Below are 7,439 nucleotides of genomic sequence, written 5' to 3'. Positions count from 1 at the left end.
TGGGTAGGGATTGGATTATAGGGGTGGTTTTCCCCATACTGCTCTCATGATAGTAAGTTCTCATGAGATCTGATGGTTTAAAAATGTGTGGCACTTCCCCCTCCCTCTCTCTCACTCTCTCCTGCCACCACGTGAAGAAGGTGCTTACTTCCGCTGTGTCTTCCGTCACGATTGTGAGTTTCCTGAGGCCTCCCAGTCATGCTTCCTGTTAAGCCTGTGGAACTTGAGTCAATGAAATCTCTTTTCTTCATAAATTACCCAGTCTCAGGTAGTTCTTTATAGCAGTGTGAAATGGACTAATAATACAAAGTGGAATAGTAGATTTGAGACCAGCCTGGCCAACATGGTGAAACCCCATCTCTACTAAAAATACAAAAATTAGCCAGGTGTGGTGGCACATGCCTGTAATCCTAACTACTCGGGAGGCTGAGGCAGGAGAATTGCTTGAACCCGAGAGGCGGAGGTTGCAGTGAGCTGAGATGGCACCATTGCACTCCAGCCTGGGGGACAAGAGCGGAACTCCGTCTCAAAACAATAATAATAATAGTAATAGCTAATGTCTATTGAATGATAGCACCATTCTGTGAGCTTTACATAGATGACATCATGTGATCCTCATGACCAATCTGTGTGGCTAGTATTCATATTCACCCTACTTTTAAAAAAAAATGCAAATTTAAGTAATTTTTCCTTAAGTCACCCTTGGTAAACTCAAAACCCTGGCTCAAACACTGCGTCTCAGCCCCTATACTTAGGCAGAAGATTTATACTTATAAGTGACTGAGTAAGGAGTCATACATACAAGATTAAAAATTGGGAGAGAGAGAGAAGAAAATAACTTACCTAGCTAGCTAACCAAGCTAGCTTACCAAGCTATCTAAGTTATTTTCTTCTCTCTCTTTCTCAATTTTTAAGATTGTATGACTCCTTTATTCAGTTATTTGTTTACCTGTTATTTATTATGTATTATTCTTAGTAACTTAGTGGGGTTTTTTGGTTTTATTTTATTTTATTTTAAGACAGAGTCTTGCTCTGTCTCCTGGCAAGAGTGCAGTGGCACAATCTCAGCTCACTGCAACCTCTGCCTCCCCAGTTCAAGCAATTCTTGTGCCTCAGCCTCCCGAGTAGCTGGAATTACAGGCGCACCACCACAATCAGCTAATTTTTTTTTAATCTTTATTTTTAGTAAAGATGGGCTGTTCTCCAATTCCTGGCCCCCAGCGATCTGCCCACTTCAGCCTCTCAAAGAACTTAGAGTTTTTAATCCCCTTACTATTTGAAGACAACTGCTATTTTTCTCAAGCAAAATATTATCAAAATTTATTAGCATTATTGAATATATTTCAGACATTGTGCTGTGTACTGAGGATACAAATACTAATTACTAATGACCTCCTCCTTTCAGAAGAATTTAATCTAGACTGAGACAGCTTCATAAAAAAAGATCTCTAATACAATGGGTAAATACAAGGGGAGTTCAAAGGAAGGAGGAACTAACTCAGCTTGAGTAAGAAGAAGATACTGTCTTAGAGAAGGCTGTGTTGGAATGGAGTGTTGAAAGGTGACTGGAGGGTTATCATGCAAAAAAATAAGAGAAGGCAGGTTCCAGATAATTAGATGAGCACAGGCATTTTGGAAAGAAGCACAGTATCTCCAAAGAGACTGGCACATGTTGTGTGGGCTAGGGCTGGGAGCTGGAGGTGGGAAGAGAGGAATTCTGTGAGATTGAAGCTTGGTGTGTATGGGGGGAATTAATGAAAACTGAACAATAAAGGTATATAAAGGTATACAGAGTGGCCTTGAATTGTGACTAGAACCATGTTTCCTAAGTTGTAATCTACCTTAGGAAAATACTGAGGAAAGAAAATATTGATGGAAAAAATTTAAGAAAGTAAAGATATCCTAAAAGAGTAAGGAATATTCCATAAGACTTGTGGCACATATACACCATGGAATACTATGCAGCCATAAAAAATGATGAGTTCACGTCCTTTGTAGGGACATGGATGAAATTGGAAATCATCATTCTCAGTAAACTATCGCAAGAACAAAAAACTAAACACCGCATATTCTCACTCATAGGTGGGAATTGAACAATGAGAACACATGGACACAGGACGGGGAACATCACACTCTGGGGACTGTTGTAGGGTGGGGGGTGGGGGGAGGGATAGCTTTAGGAGATATACCTAATACTAAATGACGAGTTAATGGGTACAGCACACCAGCATGGCACATGTATACATATATAACTAACCTGCACATTGTGCACATGTACCCTAAAACTTAAAGTATAATAATAATAAAGTAAAATAAAATAAAATAAAGAAAAAAGGGAGTGTGCTCAAATATAGTATCTTTTTTTCTTGTTTAAAGTAATTTTAGTTCCTTTTCTGAAAACATAGGAGATTTACATTCTGTGTTACTGACATTTTTGTGTTGAAATTTCAACATTAAAATTACATCACATAGACTTAAAATGTTTATTAAATGAATTAATAAACTTTATTAGTTATGTGGAAGTTAAAAAAAGAACTGTATTAATTTTGAAAAAAACAAAACTATAAGCTTTGTATTAAATAATATATTTTCTTGTGAATTAAAATTTATCTTTACCATTACAAATTGGATGAACTAGAACAGTCTGTAAAATTAACATTCAAAACCACAGAAAAGAGATGCATTTATATTCTGCCATATGCCATCTGAGCTCCAGTTTTTGAAAGATGGACAAGCTTCGTGCACTGCTCAACATTTGTTTTTCAATTAATTACCCAATTACTTCACAAATTATATACTTGCTGCAAGTTGTGCTATTTTGAGATATTATTTAAACCAATTTTCCTTCTTCTACGTTGAAAAACTGTCTAAACACCCTCTGCAAGATTTTAATTCAATTCATAAACTTTAGTTTGGAATTTGTTGTGTATTTTGCTCGTTATATACTTTACACACACTCTCTGTCTCTCAGATACACACACACAAACAAGGACTTAATACCGCAACTTTCACACAAATAAATTTGCTGATCCAATATAAAGTATACTGCATATAAGATTTTACACACACACACACACACACACACGATAATTCCTCCCTAAAGATGTCAAACTTTTATTGCCATGGAAATTGACTTCAGTCTTTCTTTCTAAATTTCTAAAACAAGATAATAAAATCATTAATCGAATCATTTTTATCTTGGTCCAAAAGCATATAAAATGAGAATTTACAAATCACTTCAACATTTAAATCCATTCCAACAAAAGACAATTTGTGAGCCTAGTATGTGTCCAGCTCTCAGATATCAGTTTGTGTCTGTATCATCACCCAAATACATCAAGAGGTGCTCCTGAAATAAAGCAATTAAATGTTACTAAATTCAACCTATGTAGCTTGAAATATTTAGAAAGCAAAGGTAAGTTGAAGTTTCTTTTTTCCAAAAGACCTTCACTTTATGAAGTAATTCAAAAGAATGTTGTTCTAAATAGCAACCTTCTTCATCTCTTTACATCATTTACACATGTTTTTAAAGAAGGTATTTTTTATGTAAAGTGGAGCAGACCACTGTTTTCTATTCTTTTAGAAATGTAGTAGAATGTGTAAGAGTGACTGGAACAGAATGGAACAGAAGAGAAAAAGCCAAGTTGGTATCTTTGAGTCAATGAACTTTAAGTAAGGGAAGTGAAAATCATACACATACTCATAATCTTTTTTCTATTTTAAAATGCCATTGATTGCAAGATTATTTAGCTTTGATTATGACAACTTTTCTGCAAAACAAGATGCAATACCACATTGAATGTGTACACTGATTGTCTGACCTATCCAAATATCAGAAAAATGAAAAATATGGATACCATTGAGAAAGTTTAAGCATATAGAGGAAACTCTTTTTGTGTAATATGTATATGTGTGCGTTTGCACATGCAATTGCCTGTAAATAGATTTACAGAGGGGAGGGCAGGAGGGAAGGAGATTGATTGCTGGCTGGCATGGGTGCATAGAGACTTGTCTGCTTCTTGAAATCTCTTCCACTGTTACCTGGCGGTGCCTCAGGCATTCAGCTGCAGAGTGCGAAATGAGACAACTATCTGCCCACACATCAATACTCTATTTAGTAGTTAAAAATACCTATCATCTAAAACATAGTTCTTTAAAAATTTTAAATGCAGCCGAAATCTGTTACATAATGCTAAAAAGGGAAAAAGATATAACAACTGCAGCATTTTTAAATGGAAATACATAGGTGCTCTAGGCAAGATCTACTGGAGAAGAGAAGGATCAAGCTTTGAAGATCCGATTCTCTCCTTATGCCTCTTTTGAACTTTTCACGGTAGTTACTAAGTTCATAACTGTTTTGTGTTCTCGATGCTTAGTATCCTCTAAAAATATTTAATTAGAAAGGAGGAAAGAATGGTATGACTTAAAAGAAAATCATATATGCTACATTTAAGTCTTCTGTTTGACAGCCCTCAGTTAGATATTAGCTAAGAGAAATGTATAGATTTTCTCCCCAAAATATATTGCTAGTACTTTTAAAGCTCGGAGTGGGGATATTTAAAGTAGAGTGGGAAAATAGTCCACTTAACTCAATGTGCTTCACGGAGACACATATGAATAATTTACCCTGTGAATCCAAAGGAATAATAAACTACTTTTATAATTTATGCCTGATACTCTCTGTAGGCCTGCCTCTGGTTGTATTTACATGCACACACAACTGTTTTATTTTTTTTAAGAGGAACAATATGTAAGAGTAGAGGTGCACCTACCCAAAGAGAAGGTTCATGCTGAGTCTCACGAAGGCTTGAAGGCTGTATGGTTTCGATAAAGTTGTAATTAGAATTCAGTTCATGCCAAAATAAAAGAATAAAACTATTTCCATGAAGACTATCTTATAAGTTGTACTATAATAAGTGAAGTTTATTTTTTAAAACTCTAAAGAAAGATAAGCAAAAGTTATGGAAATTGTGAACCCATAAATACCTATGGTTATATTTTGATGCACATATGCGCTTTCCCCTAAATACCATAAGCTCCTCTAGAACAAGAGCCATCTCCTACATTTCTTTGTATTCTCAGGGTCCCACACACTGCTGTACACAGAATGGGTACTTAATAAATTGTTAATGATGTATTTATCCATTCAATTCATTGAATTGCTAGTATGTTCTGTGAATTGCTACTGGGGTACTAAGATGAAACAAATGTAGATCCTATTTTCAAGGAGAAATCTAGAAGGGTAAATAAGATACAAAAATATATATGAATAAAAGACAATAAATAATAAGAAAAACTGAAAAGAAGAAAGTGTTATAGTCAAAGTACAGACAAAATTCAATTGGAAGTTCAAAGGAAGGAGTTGGGGAAATGGGAAAGGAGTTGGGGAAATGGGGAAGGAGTCCATGAACAAGGAAGAATCTAATGATTATTGTACAAAAAATTGGAGTCAATGATGTAGTATCATTTAGGAAATAAATATGATAATAAAAGGAACTTCATATGAAAGGAATTAAGTTCCCTGGAATACAGAAATGGTTACAAATTATTTCAAAAATTTTTCATGTGTTCATCTATGAAATATTATCTTTCTAATAAGTGTAAGCTTTTCCTTGCAACACTACTCATGGATATATAAAATGTAAATTCTTATCTGTCTAATAAGCACTTACTGAATGATAACTATTTTAATATAGTGTACTAAGAGCACAAAAAGATATTAAAATAAATGAAACATAATCCATGTTCTCAAGGAACTTACTATTAACTAAGACTATATATGTATGCAACAATTATCAAAGTAGAATTTACTACGTAAACATTCTCGATAGTTGTGCTTGACTCATCCTACACCTTTAAAGGAAATGTTTCTATGTACAATTAACCAATTTTCTCTGAGTTAAAATGCAGATGATCCTGCTTTAACAAGTTAATTGGTTCCTATCAAGACTTAATAGGTTAATCCCTTGTGTTATAAAGTTAGATTTTATTCCTGAAAAGAACATTTAATGCCATAATATTCTAAAGTTATTTTTGAAAGTAAATTAAAATAAAATACACATGTCTTTGATGAACATATTAAGTATATGTGAGGAAAACACATGAATATGTATATATTATAATATAAAAGTCACATTGTAAATATTTCTTTGGAAGGACATCTCTGCAATTGTTACCATGGTTATTTTAATTACAATATGAAATATGATAAAAGCAGGATGGCACAGTTTCAGATATTATTAAGTCTGAACTTTCCCATGGGATAAAGCGCACTTAGAAAATTGTATGCATTATGATTTTTTTGTTTTTAGAAAGCACTTCAATTTCTTGTATTGCTTTATTTCATCATTTATATGATCTATTTGGTAAAATTTTGTGATCTATTCTTTATATTTGAGCTGAGTCTTTAAATCCTGGATAAATAGGCAATTGAGGAGACTTTTGATAACAATAAACAAACATACAGGATTGACAAGAATCAGACGTAAGATCTAGAGATAATTTCAGCTAGATATTCCATCATTGCCCAAACAAACATAATCACAGTTTTGTATCTTCCCAAATTTTTCTGCTTTACATATCCCTGTTTAAGACTTGAAACTTAGTAAGACTTATTAACATCATTTTTTGCCTTTGCATTTGCACAGCAAATGACATTGTCCTCTTGTTACCACAAGTGTATGACTGTATGTTGCAGGCACTTTTTCTGTACTCATTTACAATCATAATTTATTCATCCCAAGGTAAATACTGTCCAGCACTGGACAAGATTGTTCACTTTATGAAAGAGATAATTCCTGAGAAAGGCCCTTTTCCTCTTTGAGGCCATTACAGCACTAGCTTGGTTATTAATCTCCTAAGGTGATCATGTCCTATTTCAAATACCTTCTTATCCACATGCAAATGAATCACATAAGGAACTATATTCATGTTTTTGATTATTGGGTTTATTTCATTGTTATTTTTGAAAGAAGGTAAGGATCTGAATATGTAAATTGAGGCTATAAATGAAAGTCTGTCATTGCAATGTCTATTTTCCTACATTCTCTGATGTTTCCCCTAAGCTGTTTTGTACCTGACTAGTTGCATGATTTTTGCTCCCATTAAAATAGGTCTGACACTTCAACAAAAAACAAATTGTGCCTGAAATTGGGACTATTAAAATTCTACAGTGCCACCCAGAAGTCAGCAGTGGCACTGCAGGGGGCCTGTGAAGAACAAAAAAATAAAAACATGTGAAATGTGATGCTTCATTCATTGTGACACATCTAACATTTTTAAGCTCCAGAAGTTGGCTTCATATAGTTTTGTCAGGTAATAACTTATAAAACCAAAGTTGGCACAAACTAGCTGCATGTCACTTGGAAAAAAATTCCTTAGGAACTGAATTTTCCCAGTGACAAATATACTCATCTTCATTATAATCAGAATTATTTGTT

The sequence above is a fragment of the Pongo pygmaeus genome, chromosome 4 (genome assembly GCF_028885625.2).
Source record: "Pongo pygmaeus isolate AG05252 chromosome 4, NHGRI_mPonPyg2-v2.0_pri, whole genome shotgun sequence".
Classification (NCBI taxonomy): domain Eukaryota; kingdom Metazoa; phylum Chordata; class Mammalia; order Primates; family Hominidae; genus Pongo; species Pongo pygmaeus.
The sequence above is the reverse complement of the archived record's forward strand: the minus strand, read 5'-3'. Positions refer to the sequence as shown.